This window comes from Sus scrofa, chromosome 13 (assembly GCF_054392235.1).
Source record: "Sus scrofa isolate SSC_HxYL_T2T_F1_AM1 chromosome 13, Sscrofa_HxYL_maternal_Yorkshire_Landrace_v2.0, whole genome shotgun sequence".
NCBI classification, from domain to species: Eukaryota; Metazoa; Chordata; class Mammalia; order Artiodactyla; family Suidae; genus Sus; species Sus scrofa.
This window is the reverse complement of record NC_139395.1, coordinates 142685305-142707716: the sequence shown is the minus strand read 5'-3', so window position 1 is coordinate 142707716 and position 22412 is coordinate 142685305. Positions and strand designations below refer to the sequence as shown.

Genomic DNA, 22412 nt, shown 5'->3' with positions numbered 1-22412 from the left:
ATCCAAGGTCAGCTAGCTGCTGGAAATAATCTATAATCCAGGATAGGTTGACTCTTATCCTGTGTCTGTGGCTACCCCATGACTACAAAATTGGTAATTAGGAATTGAAATCTTAACTCTGGGAGTTCCCGTCGTGGAGCAGCAAAAACAAATCCTACTTGGAACCATGAGGTTGTGAGCCTTGCTCAGTGGGTTAAGGCTCCAGCATTGCCATGAACTGTGGTGTAGGTCACAGATATGGCTTGGATCTGGTGTTGCTGTGGCTCTAGCATAGGCCGGTGGCTACAGCTCTGATTCGACCCCTAGCCTGGGAACCTCCATACACCACAGGTGTTGCCCTAAAAAAGAAAAAAAAGAAATCTTAACTCTTCATAATGCTCTGCATCCCCAGAAAGAACTGTCTTTCAGAGAGCTGAGGTTTTACCTTAAGACATACAGTAATCAGAACTGTCAAGGTCAGGGGTCCTGGTAGGGAAAGGAGACTGAGTTTTAAGGCATAGTTTTTCTTTGGAGAAAAAACATCTAAACCTAAGAAAAGGAAAGGTGTTCTATGTTGGCCAGAAAGAGAGCTGCACAAGTGTCCAAAATATTTATCGTGGGGAAAATAAGTTATATGCGTATATCAAATCTACTTGTTAGCATCTTCTTCTAGTCACCAAACTATTGTTTGGAAGTAATCAACTTTGAGAACCTGGACTGATTCTTTTTTTTATTATTTTTATTTAAAACAGCAGAACTGATTTTATTTTATTTTTTAAATTATAGTTGATTTACAATGTTGTGCCAATTTTTGCTGTACAGCAAAGTGACCCAGTTCTACATACATATTTTTTTTTCTCATGTTATCTTCCATCATGTTCTATCCCAAGAGATAGGATATACAGTAGAACCTCATTGCTTATTCACTCCAAATGTAATAGTTTGTATCTACTGACCCCAAACTTTCCGTACATTCCGTTCCTCCCTCCCCCTTGGCAACCACAAGTCTGTTCTCTATGTCTGTGAGTCTGTTCCTGTTTTGTAAATAGGTTCATTTGTGCCATGTATTTGTTCCACATATAAGTGAGTCTTTCCATAAAGACTCAACATTGCTAAGTAAACTGAATAGGCAATGCATTTGAAAACAATTGCTCACAAAGGCAGGAGACCTGAGTTCAAGACTGCGTAACTCTGGGTAAGGGCCTTGGGGTTATTACATGTAAAATGAGTGAATTAAACTTCATGATTTCTAAGCTTCCTCCTGGCTATGATTCATGTTTCTAGTCAGGTCTTAGCAAAGAGAAATGAGACGCATAGGGGAAACCCGAATATCCTGTATTATACAATGCAGATAAAGTTTCATGTATCTGCAACAAAATATGTTGCAACAAAGGCTTTGTTTAAGATAGAGGACGTAGAGTTCCCGTCATGGCTCAGCAGAAACAAATCTGACTAGTATCCAGGAGGACACAGGTTCGATCCCTGGCCTCGCAGAGGATCTGGGTCTGGAATTGCCTTGAGTTGTGCTGTAAGTCACAGACGCAGCTTAGATGTGGTGTTGCTGTGGCTGTGGCGTAGGCCGGCAGCTACAGCTCTGATTCCACCCCTAGCCTGGGAACCTCCATATGCCGGGGGTGTGGCCCTAAAATAGAGGATGTAATTTCCTCTATCCTTATCCTCCACTTGATTGTTCTGTTAATTCTCTCCCCTCTTTCTCTACCTTCTTATCAACATAACCTCTAGAAAATCAGAAAGGGCCTTGGAAATCAAATAATGTTATTTAGGATGTACTGTTCAGGAAGCAGGAGCCCAGGAAGGAGAAGTGACTTTTTTGAGGTCAACAGCTCTCTTGTGAAAATATGGCTTTTGATTCCCAATTCAAGCCTTTCTCTGGGTAAAGTCATGCTGCCTTCCAACTCTGAAAAGCTAGTAAGGAATATACTGTCCCCTAAAAATAACACACCATTTATATCCCAGGAAAGAGTCATGTTTAAACAGGCAATGGTCCTGTCTCAAAGGAAGACAGCTACTTGGGCCCAGGGGTAATGAGCCAGTCGTCAGAGGAGCCAAAGCTGCTGTTCTCTTCACAAGACTTTGCAAAGATGTATAGTGTGGGTGCAACATCTTAGCCAAACTACCTCCAGGCAGTGTTGGACCAGATCCCTAAAGGAATTCTTGCAGCTATGAAGTTTTTAACATGTTTATTTCCTAAGGACGGTGGGGCTGACCTGACCAGAGAGCTGTGAGTTCCCAAAGTGTCGCTGTAAAAGATTACAGCTTCACAGTTTGAGATATCCAAATGTGATAGATTTCAGCAAAGCTATAGCATTTCATTAAAAAAAAAAAAAAAAAAAGCTGAACTGGATAGGAGTTTGGTAAAGTCTTCATAAATCCTGAGGGGAAAGACCACTGTATTTAATTGAAAATGCTATTCTTATATGCGGTACTGATCTGAATGACTTGCTATTAGTTGTTAATTTGGGTAACTCTTTTTTTTTTTCCTTAAATTATTTATTTATTTATTTATTATATTGAAATATAGTTGATTTACAATGTTGTGTTAACTTATGCTGTATATCAAAGGATATATATACATATTCTTTTCTGTTATGGCTTATTACAGGATATTGAATATAATTCCCTGTGCTATACAGTAGGACTTTGTTGTTTATCCATTTTATATTACCAGTTTGCATCTTCTAATCCCAAACTTTGGTGGTAACTCATTTTTATTCTTTCAAATCAAAGCTGTTAATCAAGTGTTGGGCATTTTCTGTCATTCTAACACTCCTTTCTTCAAGAACGGAGGGATTATCTCAATTCTGAAATGAAATCAAAGGACTGTCATTGCTGAGCAGCACGGCTTTCAGATTAGTAGAAAGCCAATTAGACTAAAAAAAAAAAAATAGGAAAGAAAAAGGTGGGGGGTGGCGAGGGGCTGGGGGGAACTTGGCACTCCTGACATCATGGCCTGCAAGGGGCTCTCCCTTGAAATGGCAAGAAACTGCTTTCAAAGATACTTTCTCATATGCTGCCAGCTGCAGAGGGAATATTTCGCAGTGGATGCTTGTCTGGTCTGACTGGGGCTTGTTTCAGGGTGTGTCTTCATTCCTCCAAGAGGTCTGCCCTGGGCAAGACTGCATTTGTTAAATGAAGAGACAAAAATCCAGAGCTGGCAGCCAGGGGGAGGTTCTTCCACACGGATGTGCACCTCCCACGTGCTCTGGTCACAGACACGACAGTGCTGGTAAGAGGATCCGTGCCAGGCCCAGACACAAGTCTTCCATTCTGACACGGAGCGCTGCCAAGGGGGAAGAAACCACATCCTTCCTCATCCTGAGTCCCCTTCTTAAATCGAGTAGTTGTTCACACAGGGGAAGCACAGTGGGGGGAGGGGGAGGCGATATCCCTAGTTGGCGTTAATTATAACAAGGGCAAACCTTTATTCCCAATATAAAGTTTCTAAGTGAATTCAAGACAGAATCTCAAGGCCGGAAAGGCCCTCAAATGTCATTTTGATTCAAACCTCTTTTTTCTGATATTCAAATCTCCCTGTAACATCCTTGCCAAGTGGATGTGGGAGGGATATTTAAATATCTCTAGTGATGGTGAAATCATTACCAGTGTAGGTTTCCTATCTCATTACCAGTGTAGGTTTCCTATCACCCAAACTATAATAAGTACCCCACCACATCCAGCAGGACTCTGATCCCCTGTAATATCTGCCTACTTGTGCTGCTTGAAGTCTCTGAAGCCATGTCAGGAATATACCTCTGTCTTCTATGGACACCTTTGGACACTGAACCTAGTTTGTTCCAGTATTTGAAAGCATCATTTCCATGCCTCCATGAAGCTCATTTTTAAGAATGAGAAAAACTAGGACTTTTGGGAAGTGTTTGTTCCCCTACTGGCTTCTCCAAACCTCAAAGGGAGGAAAAACATATTGAGGAAATGAAAATGTCATTAACATAGGAAGGATTGCCATTGACAGATCACAGCATCTCCTATGGTGTCTGGGCTTAAAAGGAAATTGAAAAAGGAGAATGGGAAGCAATAGGAGGCCAGTCACTCCAATGGCTAGGGGCCAGCTTACCCAAGCTGGGTTTCTAGGGAACTGTTGGACAGATTGATGTAGTAACTAAACATCCTTTGCAAGATGCAAAGTGTCTGCAAGCAAATTGGATGGGGCCCTGGGATAGAGGGCCCACAGCAGCCCAGGGAAGCAAAGTGCAAGGTTTCAGCATGGGCTTTGGGGGCCCACAGACTTGGACTCAAATCCTCCGTAGCTGTGCAAGCTTCCTAACCATGCTGAGTCTCAGTCTCCTTATTCATGGATGGGGTCAGCAAAACATCTCATGGAATTAGGTATATGGATCATATGAGATAAATGTAGAAGTCTCCTAGTACATAGTAAGCACTTCAGTCTCTTAGCTATTATTTCTTTTTATGATTACTAGAAATCTAGCCTTCAATTCTCCCAAATTTTCACCTACATACTAGAGCAAATTTAAAAAGCAGAAAGTTTGATGGAGGAAAATGAGGGCAGTTCTCACGTGGGAGAACCAAAGCAGGAGAAGCAGCATATAATATAAGCAGCATAGAAAGTACACTGTACTGGAACTTGGAAGGCCAGGTACAGAAAGGTTTGGCTGACTCCATATCAGGAACCTCCTTTTCTGGCCATTTACAAAGCCAATGGATTAGTCTTTTTGGATCCAGTATTCTCAGAAAAGGATTACAAGTACTCCTGTTATTTCTGTTTGTTTATTTGTTGCTATAAACATACAGCTTTTAAAAAAATTTTTAGTGGAGTATAGTTGACTTAAAAATGTTGTGTTAGCTTCAGGAGTACAGCAAAGTGAATCAGCTATGTATCTATGTGTACATATATATACATTCAGCTATATATCTATGTATATATCTATATACATAGATATATAGATATATACACATTCTATGTATATATACACACACACACATATATCCATTCTTTTTCACATTCTTTTCCCATCTAGGCCATCAGAGTCAAAGATTTTCAAACCAAACTTTTGGTTACCAAAGGGGAAACACTGGGGAGAGGGATAAATTGGGAGAATGCGATTGGCATATACACACTACTATGTACAAAATCAATTATTTTGTATCGATTTTGTAACAAGGACCTAGTCCATAGCACAGGGAATCTACTTTATACAAGTACTCCCTCTAATGACAGCTAGAAAGCTTGATTTCTGTGCACCTCCTGCTGCTCCTCTAAGGCATGTCTCTACATGAGTAACAGCAACAATCCTAAATGGCCCAAAGTACAGGACCTGAAGTTGTCGCCCTAACTTGCTGTGCCATAGGGACCCCTCTAGCAGGACAAAACATGGCAGGTGTGCCTTGAATGGAGGTTTTACGTTTTGTCCAGTGTTGAAATCTCAGCGATGCAGCACTGGGTGTAAGTGTGTGTTTTAAACGAGTCAAGATGAGTGAATGAGTTCTGCTGTGTTTTGACAAGTGGATAGCCAGACAATAGAATTTTTAAACATTCAAGAGTATGTGCTTGGAATGGCTTAATTCAGAGATGTGTGGCTCTCTTGGGCATGCCAAGGTACCTGCTCAGGTATGCTCTTGTAGAGAAGGCTTTCCTCTTTACCCTGTGTTTGATGCTCTGTGCTTTGACAGAAGGCAATAAAAATCCTGCAAGAGAGTGAGGAATCAGACAGCTGGAACTGTAACACCTGGGTTACAAGGAGTCTGCTCTCTAGTGGAAACAGACCTTAAAGGTCATGAAATCCAAAAACCACAGACAGATTTAGAACAAGGATGCGGCAGAACCAGAGATGTGTCCCCAAAAGATTATGAGGCGGTGGTGCATAGTGTGAAATAAAGGGATGAGCGATAGAAAGGTGGCCATTGAGTCCATGGAGCCGCAATGAGGGCTCTTGAATCATCAAGGGCTAAGTGGTCACTGGGTGGTTATCACAACCTCTGTGCTTCCACTTCCTCACTGATGCTAATTCAGACCAAATTGACCTTGCAGAGTTGTTGTCAAATCAAATGAGATAATGGACATGTAAGTAATCGGCAAATTGTTAGGTGCTGGCCCGACACATGGGGACACTCAGTAAAACCAAAAAGCATTATTTTCCTAAGCAAAATAAGTAAAATTTATTTTATAGGCTCTTCCTCTCCAAATGATGCTGGTTGCCTAAGCCAATTTCATTTCAGTCACTGTTCCCATTGTTCCCACATGTATACTTTCTCTTGTTCTTCACATACCAAAGGCAGAAGCTTCAGGGGATATTTAAAGAACACTTACACAGATAAGCCATTAAAATGTTATAGTTGATAATATTAGCCATAGGTCAAATCATCTTGCTTTGCAATGTACACAAACATATTTTTTTAATTCCTAAAAAACCCCTCCTATGATGATTCTGAGTTAATGCTCCTCAGTTAGAACAGAGGAGATCTCTGGGAATGCAAATTTTCTTGCTTGGCTTATTATAATGAAATGCTCATTAATTGCCCCACCTATTCCCCTTCTAAACTCCCATGACCTGACACCCACTGCCAGACCAGTCTAAAACACAGGTCTGATAATACTCCACCCTTGCTGAAGAATATTCACTGCTTCTCCCTGCCTTACAGGATTAAACAGAAATTTCTCAACAGGGTATATAAGGTCTTCAAACTAAGCCTCTGCTCACTTTTTTATTTTTATTTTTTTAATGGCCACACCTGTGTTATATGAAAGTTCCTAGGGCTACAGTTCCGTACCTGAGGCCTATGCCACAGTCACGGAAACATTAGATCCAAGCCGCCTCTGTGACTTATGCTGCAGCTTGCACCAGCACCAGATCCTTAACATACTGAGCGAGGCCAGGGATCCAACCTGCATCCTCAAGGAGACAGCTTCAGGCCCCTAACCCACTGAGCCACATCAGGAACTCCTCTGCTCACCTTTTTCAAGTCTGATCTTCAATGATCCAGTGCTCATATACCATCTCCTGATCAAACTGGGGTCTCCTCAAACAAGGTGCCCACCTCACTCCTTCGTTTTGTTTTTATTATCTGTAGTATCACTTGTGGCTTTTCACTGGGTCAATTTCATTCAACTGGAATTATGTTTTTCACAGTCCCCCCTCTCTCGCTCCTAGTTAGGACTGGTCACAGGAAAATTTGCATGAGACTTGGTGGGAGAAGTGAAACTGTAGCAATTGCTTTGGAAGGGTCTTTCTAGGCACCTGGGTACCAGGGCATCTCATGCACATTACTGCCGACCTGCTGACTCACCTCCCAGGTAGGGGGCAGCAGACAGGACCACTGCTACTTTGGCACCTGCCAGATCCCCTCCACCAACTTCACCATGGCCAGGTAGGTATGAAGCTCCATGACTAAGAGCACCAGCTCCTTCTGTAGGCCACCAACACGGTATGGTTAAATACACTGAGAGATAGTTAAGGGTTAGAGTTTGTCCCCATGGAGTCCAGGTTGCTCTCTTCCACTTCATGCTCTACATTTCTTCCTCTATGCCTGCCCACCACAGGCAGAGGCAACAGACTTCTTCACCAGCTCCTTTTTAGGGTCTTGAGTGACTTTTTTTGATCTCTCAACTGTCCTCTTTTAGACTTTAGCTGTCCAGCTTCTCCTACAATGGTAAGACCAATAATTCCTATGATAAATTCCATATTCTATATCATCCATCCATTTCATTGCTGCTCCCCTGGTCGGACTCTAACTCACATGCTCCTCCTTCCCACCAATCTCTCTGGGTCCAAAACCTACCTGTCCATCACTTCCAGATTCATTTCAAACATCACTTCCTCATAAACCCCTTCCTGACTGATACACTCGTCTCTTCCTTTGAAATACCAAAACATTTTACCACCTATCTTCCTTTTTAGAAGTTTTGTTCTATATTCCTAGACTAATCCATCTAGTATACAAGTTGTATTTCAACCCATTATGCACCTTTCCTAACGATCTATAGATTCTTATTCTTCAAGGGCTGTGTTTGTGTGACTGCATTTCAATTTCCAAATCTCACCAGTGTCATAACAACAGAAGGCTCTCAAGAAAATGCTTAGTGTCCAGAAAAGTAAATGAATTATTCAGGCCACCTTTAATAACACAGGTAATGGAGACCCATTGCTACTGTGTATGGCGTAGCCTCACTTACATGGAGACTATGTCTATAGCCCCTTTGCCTTTTCATTCTCTTCCTTTCAAGAAGCCCCTCTCCAATCTGAACCAATGCTGTTTATTTGTTTATCCTTACCTTATACATGGGTCTAATAAAACTCGTTAGCTGGCTCCCTCCTCTCTAGTAAAGCAGAATCAGCTAATTTTATGTCAAATAAAGAGAAACCTGCTAGAGCAAGATAGGATGAAAGCAAGAAGTAATAACAGAATGAAAGAGAAAGCAGACAGAAAATTTACAAAAATCAGATTACACAAATTTAAAAGTATACCAGTCTGGGGCCATTGAGTATATGGATAAATGATCTCACCTTAATAAATTCTAGAGGAATTACAGTCCACTCCAATAACCTGTCCTGAATCACCAAGATTAAGTAATGCTACATACTCTGGAATAATCTCCTTCTGAAATTATTTTTAAAACAAAAATTTTAAAAGAAAGTTACATATTGAAATCTCAACATTTAAGAAAAAAAATCCCTTAGCAGCTCTCATTCTCAGAAAAAAAAAAGTTGTTTATTGGTATTCTGTCATGCATCTACTCAGCAAATATACAGCGAGTGTAACCATGACTCAGGCAGCGTTCTCTTGCACACACACGTGTGTGTGTATCTGTGTGTGTGCATGCTCATGAGCATGTGTGTGTGCCTTTCCTCCAAGGAAATCATCAAACTTGAGAGATGGGGGAGAATAAAAATTAAACCTTTCAAATATCCCATACAGAAAAAAGAAATGTCATTGTAAATCAGCACCATATTGGTTTCTTACAAAGAAGTAGTAAGTGTAACTGACAAAATAGGACTGAGTTCATTGTTACTAGTTTCTTCCAGGGCAAAATAAACTGTCAAATAGAATGAAGCTTCTTGCCTTCCCCACACAATCTTTGCCTCGTTTCTCTGCCAAACACCTCTTCACTGCAGGGAAGGTCCCTGAAGACTCTAAAGGTGTTACGACCCTACACAGTTTGCTTTGGAAGAAAATGTGGCAAAACTCAAATAAGAAATATCTGTTTTTATCATCTGAGCCTCTAGTACATGCAAGGAGGCAACTGTGGCACTTTCTCATTTGTCCCTTGGTTTACAACTAGAAGTTAAAATTCACATTAAGTATGAAATGGGATTGAATGCGATAACGAAAATAAAGCACTCAGCACAACTCCTGGCACACAAGAAGCATTGGGATCAATATTGGTAATTATGATTCGCAAGAGTTCTTAAAACTTCCGGTAAGCTCTGTAAATCAGCCTCATGAAGTGTTATCTGGGGCAAAATCTGAGTCTTCAGCTGTTTTTTCCTTTGTCACCCAGAATGCTCTGGGGCCATCATTAGAATATAAAATAATGTTTCAGCGAGCCAGGTTTGGCTGGGGAGAAGGTTGGGCAGAGTTAGGAGTATTGCCTGAAGGTATGTCAGATGTTCAGAGCAGAGAAACAGGGCAGTCCTACAGCACCTCCCCCCTGTCTTGTTCCCTAGGACTGACCTTTCCACCTACAGAAGGCCAAGTGCCGAATAGGTTCTGGGACAAAATTAACATCGCTGATTATATGGTTGGATCTTTGGCTTTGATTTTCTTTTTTTTTTTTTTTTTTTTTTTGGTCTTTTGTCTTTTTAGGGCCGCACCCATAGCACATGGCTAGGGGTCAAATCGAAGCTGCAGCCACCAGCCTATGCCACAGCCATAGCAAACAGGATCTAAGCCACATCTGCGACCTACACCACAGCTCACAGCAAGCCGGATCTTTAACCCACTGAGCGAAGCCAGGGATCAAACCTGTGTCCTCATGGATACTAGTTAGGTTCATCCTCATGGATACTGAGCCACGACGGGAACTCTGGCTTTGATTTTTAAAGAAAATTAATAACACTAGCATAACTGAAAAACTGCTTGAGTACCTAAGTGTAGGCATGTTTGGAGAGGTTATTTTAATTCAAAAAAATAATAAAAACAGCTCAAATGGACTGAGCACTAATTATGTTGCAGGCACTCTGCTAAGCACTCTATAAACATATTTAATCCTAAATCATTTCTATATCCTTACGCCAACAACACAAACGATGACACAGGTTTAGAGAGAAGAAGTAATTTTACAATATCCCAGAGATAGTAAGTAGCATTACCCTGCCCAGGTTGTCTGAGCCTAAAACCCACAATTTTTACCACTGTACACTAATGACATATCCCAGTTTGAAAGAATCGGTCACACATTTATTCACTAATTCAATACATTTATTGAACTATTCTTCCATAGGAGGCACCCTATGGAAGTGGACAAGTGGAGATAAATAAAATATTCAGGGTCACTTCTTACAATCAAAGGGCAGTATGGTGTGGTAAACTTGCCCAAGTTCAAAGTCTGACTCTTCTGCTGACTAACTCTGTAACTTTGGCTTCAGTTTTCTCTTCTATAAAGTAGTGATGAGTATATCAGGACCTGCTTCAAAAACTCATTCTGAGATTTTTGACAAGCTAACATTTGAAAAGCTTATATTACCAGGAGGCATGTATGAGACTACGTATGTGTGAGTCAGTAAAGACTTCGTGAAGGAACTGTACTTCTTAAGAAAAGAATTAGGTGCCATTTAGACTTTTAGAGCCAGAAAGAAGAAATCGACCTCATATGGAGTTAAATTTGCCTTTCACATGCTCACTCTTCATAACGGCAGATTTCAGAAAATGTTACCTACGTTCTCGTAAGGAAATAGCTCTAGGTCCAGTGTTTTGGGGACCAATTACATAAAACAGCTACACAGGACTGTAAAATTTCCGTCTGCATTGAAATGAGCAACAGTTCATACATTTCCATCCGTTACTTAGAGTATTTGGAAAAAATAATGACTATCATTTGAGAAAAATAAAAAGAATCTGATTCTGCCTATTTAACCCCTGCCTTTTTTTTTTTTCTTTTTCCTTTTCTTTCTTTCTTTTTTTTTTTTTTTTTTTTTTTTTTTGGCTCTGGTGGATATTCCAATGGCAAAGAAGAGCTGTGAATGACCCTTCAGTGAAACTAAGTTGTCTTCTCATTTGTTTGTAGGAGCCTACATGAGGTCAGAGCAGTTTCTCTCTTCATCTTATAAATAAATTCCCCCATTTTCCTTACTCTCTAGCTGAGGTTCCAAGTCTGTCAAACGTGGTTACCTCCTCCTCTATTCCTTTCAGTGACTCCCTGCTGCCTTTTGCATAAAATCCAAACTCCTTACCCTGGCTGGTAAGGTCAGTCTGATCTAGCGCCTGCTTATGTTAGATCCTAATTCTCAGCCCTTCTCTCCTGGCCCCTGCCACTTCAATCATGGCCAGATGGATTCCGGCTCCTTCTCAGGCTCTTTTCTTAGCTCAAACCTCACCTTCCCAGAGGTATCATCCCTGACTATTTATTTAAAACTGCCCCTCCTCCACAGCCCTCCAAGATTGTTGTCCTTATTTTAATCCCAGACCCTTATTTCTTATCCTGAAATCACTTGCATTTCTTCTGTTTACTTGTCTGTTGTCTGTTTACTCATACATACAGATTTTATATACAAGTTTCTCCCAAACCATTTTTTTTTTTTTTTTTGCTTTTGCTTTTTAGGCCCGCACCTGCAGCATATGGAAGTTCCCAGGCTAGGGGTCAAATCCAAGCCTCAGCTGCCGGCCTAGGCCACAGCCACAGCAAGAAGGGATCCAAGCTGTGTCTTTAACCTATAGCGCAGCTCAGGACAATGCCAGATCCTTAACCCACTGAGCGAGGCCAGGAATTGAACCCAAGTCCTCAAGGGTACTAGTCAGGTTTTTTTACCTCTGAGCTACAATGGGAACCTCCCAAACTGTTCTTATAGTACTGCTAACAGCAAGGAATCACCTCAACACCTCTACTTCCCAAGGCAATTTTGGATAACTTCTAAATATATGTATATACACACAGACATATACTTACATACCAATTTATATTCCAATATTCTAAATATACAGTCACTAGGAGCTTGGGGTTGAGAGACGCAAACTACTGCATTTGGAGTGGATAAGCAATGAGATCTTGCTGTATAACACAGAGACCTATATCTAGTCACTGGTGATGGAAGATGATGTAGGATAATGTGAGAAAAAGAATGTGTATGTGTGTGTGTGTATATATATATATATATATATATTTGTGTGTGTGTGTGTGTGTGTGACTGGGTCACTTTGTTGTATAGTAGAAAATTGTCAGAATACTGTAAATCAACTATAATGGGAAAAAATAAAAATCATTAAATATATACTCAATATTCTAAATATATATGTACACAAGTGTGTGTATGTGTGTACATATATGTGTGGATATGTACATAACAAGGTTTTTATTTCAACATACAATACATTTCCTTATCCAGCTCCATCTATTTCTTTCTATTCCTTGGGGATAAATTATGCTAACATCTTTACATTTATTTATTCATAAGTTACTCATGATTGGGCAGATGGTATTTGCTAAGACACTCTTTTGGACACCTAGGATACAGTGGTAAGCAAAACAAAGGTCTCTAACCTGGTGGGTTTTACGTTCTAATGGGGATAAATGAAACACTAAACAGTAGACAGAAGAAAAATTAATAAAATAGTATGTGGAAGTTGATTCGGTGACAGCTGCTCTGAACAAAAGAAAAAGTTGAGCAGGGTAAGCGAGATTGGGAATGCCAGGGGTGGAGATGGGAAGCAGGATGAAGGGTGATTTCACATAAAGCAATCAAAGTCGCCTTCACTGAGAAGGTGCTGAGCAAAGGCTTCAAGGAGATGAAGGAGGTAGCCATGCGGTTATCCGGGAGATTGGGTCAGAGAGGAAACAGAATGCAAATCATACTGGGCCTTGCAAGGTATTTTAAAGACTGGCTCATACACTGAGTGAAATAATGGATGGTTACTTGTGCCATTCACTCTTCTGGGCACTTCATAGGTATTAACTTTAGTTCTCACAACAACCCCATAAGGAACATATTGTGCTTCTCTCACTGTAGACAGCGAAGTTAAATAACTTGCCCTGTGTTACGCAGAGTCAGAATTTGAGCCTATGTTAAAAAAAACTTCAAACCCCTACAATATATTGCTTCTCAATCCAGAAAATTCTAATCTAGTGATTTCCAGACTTCAGTACAAAGGCCCTGGGAATCTGCTCCTTTAACAAACTATCCGACTTCCCTGTGTGGCTCGCAGCATAATTACTCGGCGGGGTTGCTGCTGCAAACTATCCATATGATTTAGATGTAGATGGCCCATACTATACAATTAATCACCAGTCTAATTCCTCCTCCACTTGAAAGCTTTCCAGCTGTTTTAAGGCAAATATCACCTTCCCTTCCTATCCCTTACCATCTTCACCCTTTGCCAAACTGGGAAAGGTTTTCTCAGACCGGCTGAAGCATCTATTTGATATACGCCCCCTTCCCATCTGAGTTTCATCCAAAAACGGAGGCTTCGGAGTCAACAGCAGTGCTGAATGAAGATGGAGAAATGAATAACTGCGCGCCTTTTAGGGGCCAGGTATTGAGTGCCAGGGACTTAATATATTTAATCCTATTTTAAGGAAATATATAGATACAGGTGTCTATCTAACCAGGAGATAACAAGAACATGCCTATTACTGGTTCACAGACAAGGAAACTTAAGTCTAGACAGGTGAACAAGCAGTATCTAGGATTCAAACCCAGCTCTGACTCCAAAGCCAGCCCTCTTTTCACTACACACTTTATCCATTCAACCCTCAACCCTGCCACTGCCTCACACTGTAATGGGAAAACTAAAGTCTAAGCTTCCAGAAAAGTGCTCGTGTCCATCATTTCTATAAGTTGAAACAACTTCTCTATCTATTTCAGTGAGAGCTAAACTTCTTCCACAGGCACTCAGCTCAAAAGAAAAGTAGAAATATGTACTCATAATGCTAAAATCCTAATTAAAGCCAAATATTTGATTCCTTTATTTCTTTGTCAAAGATTATGGTGATTAATGGTGATACAGAGCTTGATACACACACACACACACACACACACACACACACTCTTTTTATTTCCCAAAAAATAAATGTCAGTGTGCCTAATCCAGCTATCTGTTTACTCCTCCCATGCCCAAACCTGAATCCAGAGAGAGAAAACAGTTTGCAGGTCATGGGAACATGGCAGACTCTCATCCTTAAGGACATAGGAGGTGACTTCATGAATCTGTCTCCTGGTACAGTCCTCACTTGCGATTCTCATTGAGGCCAAAGAGGCTGCCGGGTGATCTGGGTTGTATGATACTCCACGTGCCATGACTTGTGGATGCCTCTGTGGAACCAAGAGTGTGGGTCTACTCCAAGCCTTCCATACTGTCTCCTAAGCCATGACTCCATAGGTACAGATTCATAGAATCCCATGCCTTAGAGAGCACCCTGTTCACATTCTTCCTTCTAGAATTGAGAAAAAAGACTGGGATAAGGAAAAGCAACTAACCGGTACCAGGACTGCTGAGGAGAAAAAGGACTGAGGAGAAAAAGCATAAACTTGGAGTTAGAAAGCTAGGGTCCAAGACCCAGCTCTTTGCTGGCTATGTGGCCTTAGCAAATATGTAATCTCCCAGACTCTAGATGTAAAATGTTGTTGAGCACATTTACTTTGATTACCTTAGGTTACTGTAAGAAAAACAAGCAAACAAACAAAAACTGTGTGCATATGTATATATAATAACAAGCACTCTGAGAGCCTAAAATTCTATGAGAACCAGAGTTCCCATTGTGGCACAGATGAAACGAATTCGACTAGGAACCATGAGGTTGTGGGTTCGATCCCTGGCCTCACTCAGTGGGTTAAGGGTCCAGCGTTGCCATGAGCTATGGTTGTAGGTCACAGACATGGCTCGGATCTGGCATTGCTGTGGCTATGGCATAGGCCCCTAGCCTTGGCACCTCCATATGCTGTGGGTGTGGCCCTAAAAAAAAAGACAAAAGACAAAAAAAAAAAAAAATTCTATGAAAACCAAAAGCTATTCATTTGAACCTAGATCTTCTACTTTCTAATCCAATATTGATCTGGGCATGCAAATGAGTATCACTGTAGTTGTTAATCATAAGGAAGGTTAAAACTCCCATGTGCCAGGCTCTTAACAAATGTTTTGGCATCTGACTGACACCTACCCAAAGCCTGATGAAATGGGTTTTATTAGCCCCTTGACAGATGATGAGAATAAAGCAGAGACAGACCAAATAGCTGGTCCAATGCCAAATCCCAGAAAGCTGGTCTGATGCTAAAGTCCACAGTTAGGACACAACCACAATTTTAGGGCACCATAGCAGCAACCCAAAGCTGGCTTAAGGAACTGTGTTATCTATGAAATGAACATTTTCAGATACAAGAGTTTATAAAATGACTGAATCCCTTTTCTGTGGCCTTCTGATTGGGAAGAGAAGAAGCCAGTGCAATCATAAGGACTTATGTGCCAGACAGGAAGAAACCACAGGCATCTCCTCCATATAAACTAGACATAAAAGGTCACCTGTCCTTATGTCCAGTTATATCAAATAATAGCTGGACTGGTATAAATTCTTCACTGCTTTTTAAAATCGAGATCGAAGCTCATCGCAGCTGCCCACTTCCCTGGAAACGTCCTACCTCCTTTCAGGTAATTTATTTATGACACTTGACACTGGCCTTGCTGTCAATATATGCAAGCATGAACTTCAGTGTCATCCTTCACTGTGTTTGCTGCAGAATGCCCTGTATTTTTTTGGGGGGGGGGGAGAGTCTTCTTTTCCATTATTGAGCCGTGATGTTCAACCTTATTAGTCTGTAACTCCTTATCATTTGTCTGATTTTGTGGCCACAAAATTAAGAAAAAAATTGAAGTTACCTTATTAGTCTAGAGACAGCCTTTGAAATAATTAATGATATAATAAAGTTTGAGAAAACTAGAAAGCCAATACTGTGCATACCTGACACAGCATGAATCCATCATCTATTTAACCTGTACCCTTTAAGTACAGGCACTGTGCTAGGCATGGGCAGGATAACCCACACCCTCAGCTGCTTGGGTGCTAATCAGGGACTTGGACAAGAACACAAAGGGACAAATTATTGGCCAACCGTTTAAAAAAAAAAAAAAGGAATTTTTTATTTTTTAATTCTTTTTTGTTTTTTACGGCTGCATGTGTGGCCAGCATAGAGGTCCAATCAGAGCTGCAGCTGCGGACCTATGCCACAGTCACAGCAACATGGGATCCAAGCTGTTTCAGAGACCTACACCACATCTCATAGCAACTCCAGCCACTCAACCCACTGAGCGAGGCCAGAGATCGAACCTGCATCCTCAAGAATACTAGTCAAGTTTATTACTGCTAAGCCACAAAGGAACTCCCAAGAAAAAGTAATTTTTAAAAAATCGCAGTAGAGATTAAAAGAAGATATTATAAGCATTTAAAGGGGCCTCAAAGACTGGGAAGGATCAAGCGAGGTTTTGAGCAGCAGGTTTGGGAACAAAAGGGGGAAAAGAAGGTAGCAATGAGGTAGTGTGGCAATGAGGACACAGGGAGAGGACTTTTATGAATCTAATTGTACAAGTCCTCAAGTCTTATGGTATAGTGTCTAGTCAACATGGGACACTAGACCAAACAGCTTTGTTTAGGCTTGGGCACACACCATACTAATTCTCATTAATTGGATAACTGTGGGCAATTCTTTGAGTCTCTCAGACCCTCAATTCTCCTCTGTAAAAGGCAGATAATAATATACAAGAGAGCCATTTTTATTCCTAAGAAATGACAGAAGTACATACATCAATGAATGCTGATTTATCTTGCCCTCCTCTGTTTAACCAGAAAATAGATTTCTTGGTATAAAACAATCAGGATATTTTCTCTTTAGTCCCCTTTTCCTTTTTAGCTTTGACTTTTTTGGAGAGGTAGGTGTGTTGATAGAATTTCAGAGTTTAAAGGAATCAAAGAGGCATTCCCAGTATGACTCAGTAGGTTAAAGAATCCAACATAGTGCCCATGTGGATGCGGGTTCAATTCTCTGGCCTCATTCAGTGGGTTAAAGATCCCGTGTTGCCCCAAACTGAGGCATAGGTCACAGATGCAGCTTGGATCCTGTGTGGCTGTGGCTGTGGCGTAGGCCTCAGCTGCAGCTCAGATTCAACCCCTAGCCCGGTAAATTCCCTAGGACAAAGAAGGAGCTATAAAAAGAGGAAGGAAGGAAAGAAAGAAAGAAAGAAAGAGAGAGAGAGAGAAAGAAAGAAAGAGAGAGAAAGAGAGAGAGAGAGAAAAAGAAAGAAAGAAAGAAAGAAAGAAAGAAAGAAAGAGAAAGAGAGAAAGAGGGAGGGAGAGAGAGAGAGGGAAGGAGGGAGGGAGGGAGAGAGAGAGGGAGGGAAGGAGGGAGGGAGGGAGGGAGAGAGAGAGAGGGAGGGAGGGAAAGAAGGAAGGAAGGAAGGAAGGAAAGAAAGGAATCAAAGAAAAATAACACTGTTGTGTAGCAGAAGAACCTTGGAGATCAACTGGACCAGCTCCCTCACACTTCAGGCCCAAAGGTAAAGAGACTTCCCAGTCACAGGCAAGTTAATACCAGGATCAGAAAGACAGGGGGGATGGGTGGGTCATGGGTCCCAGTTCAGGTCCTCAGTTCTAGTCCAGAGGCTGCACAATTTCAGGTCTTTCTTAGCTCTACAATGAAAGGCCGAGCTGCGACTCAGCATCAGTGCTTGCTTTGTGCTATGTGACAAGGTCCTGCTCTTTAACCTGAGTCTCGGTTGCCTCTAACAATGTACAGGATGACTGCAAGGACTGAATGAGTGATATAGGTAAAGTATGCAGTGCAAGCCATGATGGAGTTCAGTAAAGGATGGCTATTAACTTTTGATTTTTTACAACTGAACAAACTAATACGTCTTAAGAGCTGATGGAAGAAGAAACAATTCCTGTTTATTGACCACCTCCTACGATTCAGGGGCTGAGGCAGACTCAAGCTTCTAGGTCAGAGTCTGCATTCCTATTTCCCAGCCGAGGAGACTGAGGCTCCTCTCAGAATAATAACTTGCCTCAGGTACCCTCCAGACTCTAAAACTGCACTCTGCCACTGCCACTGCCGCACTGCCAGAGCTGGTCAGCGCACAGGCCAGAGGGAGGTCTTCTAACAGCCTGTTGGTATAAACCATGCATTCCACTTTCAAGAAGGAAAAAAAAGAAAAAGAAAAAGCAAATGAGTAGCTAACCTGATTTAATCCCCCAAATATCAGGTACTGAATATTCTGTAACCTTTCTGTCCTTTGGGGTTTTTCTTTCTCCCATGGAACAATTTCCAAAATGAGCAGAGCACAGTAGGGGGCTCTCTTTAATATTTTACAGGCCAAGCAATAGTGACTCACCAGACCCTACATCTGTGTCACCAGCAAAAGCCTGACAAAGTTGAGCAACAAATGAAACTGTGTATGTGTGTTGGAGATAACCTCTATTTTTCTCTTCCGCTTCTTCCTCTGATTTTCTCCAGCTACATTCTGGTTCTCTAACTCTGCCAGGTAAGATGATGCTGACTGCCTACCTTTTGGCAAAAGCAAACATATGCTTCCAAATGCCAAAAGCAAGGAACACAACGACTTCTCCCCAAACCGCATTTTGCAAGCCTGTCTGCTTGCTGCAAAGCACAGAAACCTGATGGCCTGTGGGGAGTCTCAACAGATAAATGGCCCCATTGCCTAGGCCAGAAACAGATCTGTTCATTTTTCCCTACAGAAGCCTGAAGCCATCAGTTTCCACAAGGAGGACTGAAACTCCAGACCAGTGATCAACATCACCAGCCAGGGGTGGTCTTTCTGCAAATGTGGCCTCTGCATACTATTCACTAGATTCCACCCCTTACCCTCAGAATTGGAAAAAGAAGAGAAAAATCCTATGGTCACTCAGGGCCTTTGTTTCTCAATCTTCTTAACATCCTGCATATTAGCACAAGGGTGGCAGAAAGGAGAAACCACTCGGAACAGGAAGAAAAACAGGACATAATTCTGAACTTTACGTCTTCATAGTACCCTTCCTCCTAGGAATTCAAGGTGCATTACATCAAACACATGAGTACGAAGGATGCCTTAGAGATCATCACTTTGAGACTTCCTCTCTTGAGACTTGGCGCCACTAAACTCTAGAGAGCATAGTTTTCTTAGCAAGGAAAAATCCTCTTCAGGACAGAAAGGATCACCAAATAAATAAGGTCAACATAACAGCTGATGTAGACTGTTAAAGATCTCATTGGAGAGAGACGGGAAAAGCCCTTAACTGGAAGTCAAAAGATGTGAACTGTATTTCCAAGCCTGCAACTTACTACACGTGACCTTTGGCAACACACTCATTTCTCTGACTCTTACTCAATTTTCTTCTCAATAAATTGAGATCAACTAAGAAGAGAGATAATTTCATGAGTACCTACTCACTCCCTGGACTTTACATCCATCCATTTAATTTAATTCTCACATGAAACCTTGGTGCAGGCATTTTTTTTCACTTTAGAATTGGATGAAACAGAAGCTCTAAATGGTGAAATAAATGCTTAGTATCACCCAGCCACATAGGAATTAGAGCTGGAGTTTGAACTTGACCACAAAACCAGTTTTTTCACACTTTATCATATTATTATATTATCGTTCCACTATTAATATGTCCACCATGTCCTTCTTTCAAGGCTATTGCAAGTAGTAAGGAAGATAATATATATGGACTACACTGGAAATTTAAAAGTTTTATACCTATGTATACACATATATGGGTTTGGTAATAAATAATCTCAATAAGGAGGAAAGGTATAGCTGAGTATCCTTTCTTTAAAGAATCAGAACAAAAAGGAATTAGCTTTCAATCTCCCATCCCCTTGTTCTGACCTTATTTTGAACATTTTCTTTTTCCCCGCAAGTCTCCAGTCTCTCCAGGCACGCGTTCAGATGTATCCTGGCCAGCTCATCACAATGCATGCACACGGAACAGGCTGATGGAAGCAGGTGATCCCACCCTCTGCAAAGCTTGGTGGCGGAGGTCCCTTAGAGAGTACCACCGAACCCTTTCCTTTCCTCAAGATGTATCACACCCCTGCCCTGCATACATCAATAACACAGGCATATGTGATGGACTATGAAGCAGGCAGACAACTATAAATACTGGATGCTCAGTTCAGAGACTTACAGAATAACTAGGAGATAACAATAAGTAATTGTATGAAGTCAATCAGGAATAAAATCAATTGCTATGAGTCAGGTGGGAGTCATATAAGGAATACTACTTCATTTTAAAATACCAATAATACCAAGAATAAAGGAGGATGACTGTGGGCACATGTGGATGTTTGTGTTTCAATAAGGTAATTTTGTGTTCAGAAGGGACTGAATTTAGCAGCATCACTTATAATCCAAAAGAAATACATGGGAATCTTGTTGTTTTCCTATGCTAGATGAAAACTATAAAGCTGCTTCTCTGACCTGAGACAGCAGGGAATAAAAGGTTTAGAATAGTCTGTAACATCGATGGAACTTCCAACTTTTTCTCTTGTCTCCCTACCTCTCATCAAATTCAAGACCCTCTTTGCCAATAAAGGATGCCTGAGATCAAAGTTTCATAGACCTGAGGCTTGGCCTAAAAACTAGCAGGGAATTGGCATTACTGAGAAACATTTTACATTCCAAGTCAAGCATCCAGGATCAAAGTCATATGTAGAGGGCATTCAGAAAACACTATAAAAGAGCCATTCAAACTCCAAAGAAGAAAACACCATGACATTCAGGTTAATAGAAAAAGAAAGAAAAAAAGGAAAAAGAAAAGTCACTCTACCTGAAAAATCAGCTTTCTAAAAACCTACTGTCTCCAGGGTTACTATGTAACAATATTTACAAGTGCTACCATCAATGTCCAGCTGACCAGGTGCCAGGCCAGCCACTGTGCTAGCCATGTTATTTGAATGATCCTATTTCATCCTCCCAAGTGCCCCAAGGACTCGATGTGACCCTTATAATCTCCATTTTAGGGCTGGGAAAACAAAACAAAACAAGATAAAACTGAGTATCAGAAAGATTGGATAAGGATAACTTGCTCAAGTTCACATAGCTAAAACACAGCAGAGCTGGAGTCAAAGTCAGGAAAATCCTCCTTCTCAGCTGGTAGCTAACCTGAGATCAGTGGAGCAGAGCTCTATTTCACAATTTCACAACCAGGGGGTGGAGGCAAGACAGGCTAGGGACAGGCTCTTAAAGGAAACGGCAGAAGTTTGTGATTTTTCTCTTTAACTAGGCTTCCATGTTCCCTCCCAGGAATTAGAAGTGAGAGGGGCTCTAGCTCCGTGAGGTCAGCTATTCCTACAAGAAAAGCATCTACCTCCCACAGGACCACCTGCCCTGCTTCCTCCAGGGCTGGAGAGAGCACTGTACCAAAAGAGGTGACGGGCGCCCGGGCGTCCCTCACCTCTCCACGGTAACGACTCCTCCAGGGGTCTGATGAACACCCTTAGCGGGCCTCAGAAAACAGGTCAAGGGAAGCAGCAAAGCTGCAAACAGCCTTTACCCAGGCTATCACTGGTCTAGGCTGGAAGCGACATGATACCGAGTGGGCACGCTGGGGCACACTGCCCCCTTCAATCCTCGCCATTCATAGCAGCACTCTGGAGAAACCAAGGCGTGGGTACACCAGGATAAATCCCTTAAAGAGCTGGGAGAGGGGTGCTGCGACGCTCAGCCGTCCCGCAACTGCGTTCCTTCAATGCCTACAAAGCAAAGATGGGGCTCCGGACAGAGGGTTCAAGTCTTGGTCACAGCAGTAACTAGCTGTGAGACCAGTCCCAGCCGCTGCCTCGCTCTGTGCCTCAGTTTGCCCTTCTAGGAAATAGGGTTGTAGCAGACGATCTGTAAGACTCTTCCCACCCAGAAATTCTGTCCCCCAAGTCTTCGTCGCCGCCAAAGGCTTACCTTACTTGAGAAGCAGAGCAAGCGCGGCGAAGGCGGCGGGTGTGCGTGCAGGATCACCCAGCACCGCCTCTTTCCGTGCGCCTGACCAAAGCAGAGCCCGGGGTACCCCGATCTGGCCAGTCTTCCCGCAATGAGCCTCTTACTTTCCGCCGCACTTTCTTTTTTCCCCCTTTGGGGCTCCTCCCCCGGCGCGGCGCGATTGGCCGCCGCCGCGCTGCTCGGGCTCCACCCGCCGCCTCCGCTGGCCAGCCACCAGCTCTCAGGGCTTCCCAGCTCAGAGGCCGCGGGGCGGCACCGAGGGCAGCCCCGCCCGCGGCGAGGAGGAGCCGTGCCAGGCCGGCTGCCCG

General features: G+C 42.1%; 1 protein-coding gene across 2 annotated transcripts in view; it reads right to left on the bottom strand.

Annotated features, from left to right (window-relative positions):
* IL1RAP (interleukin 1 receptor accessory protein) overlaps nucleotides 1-22202 on the bottom strand; it is a 138327-nt gene extending 116125 nt beyond the window's left edge. For both annotated transcript variants that reach the window (XM_005670066.4, XM_005670069.4), the window contains exon 1: nucleotides 22066-22202. The gene's annotated coding sequence lies outside the window, so the exon portion shown is untranslated. The remainder of the gene's footprint in view (nucleotides 1-22065) is intronic.
* Nucleotides 22203-22412: the final 210 nt, after the last annotated feature.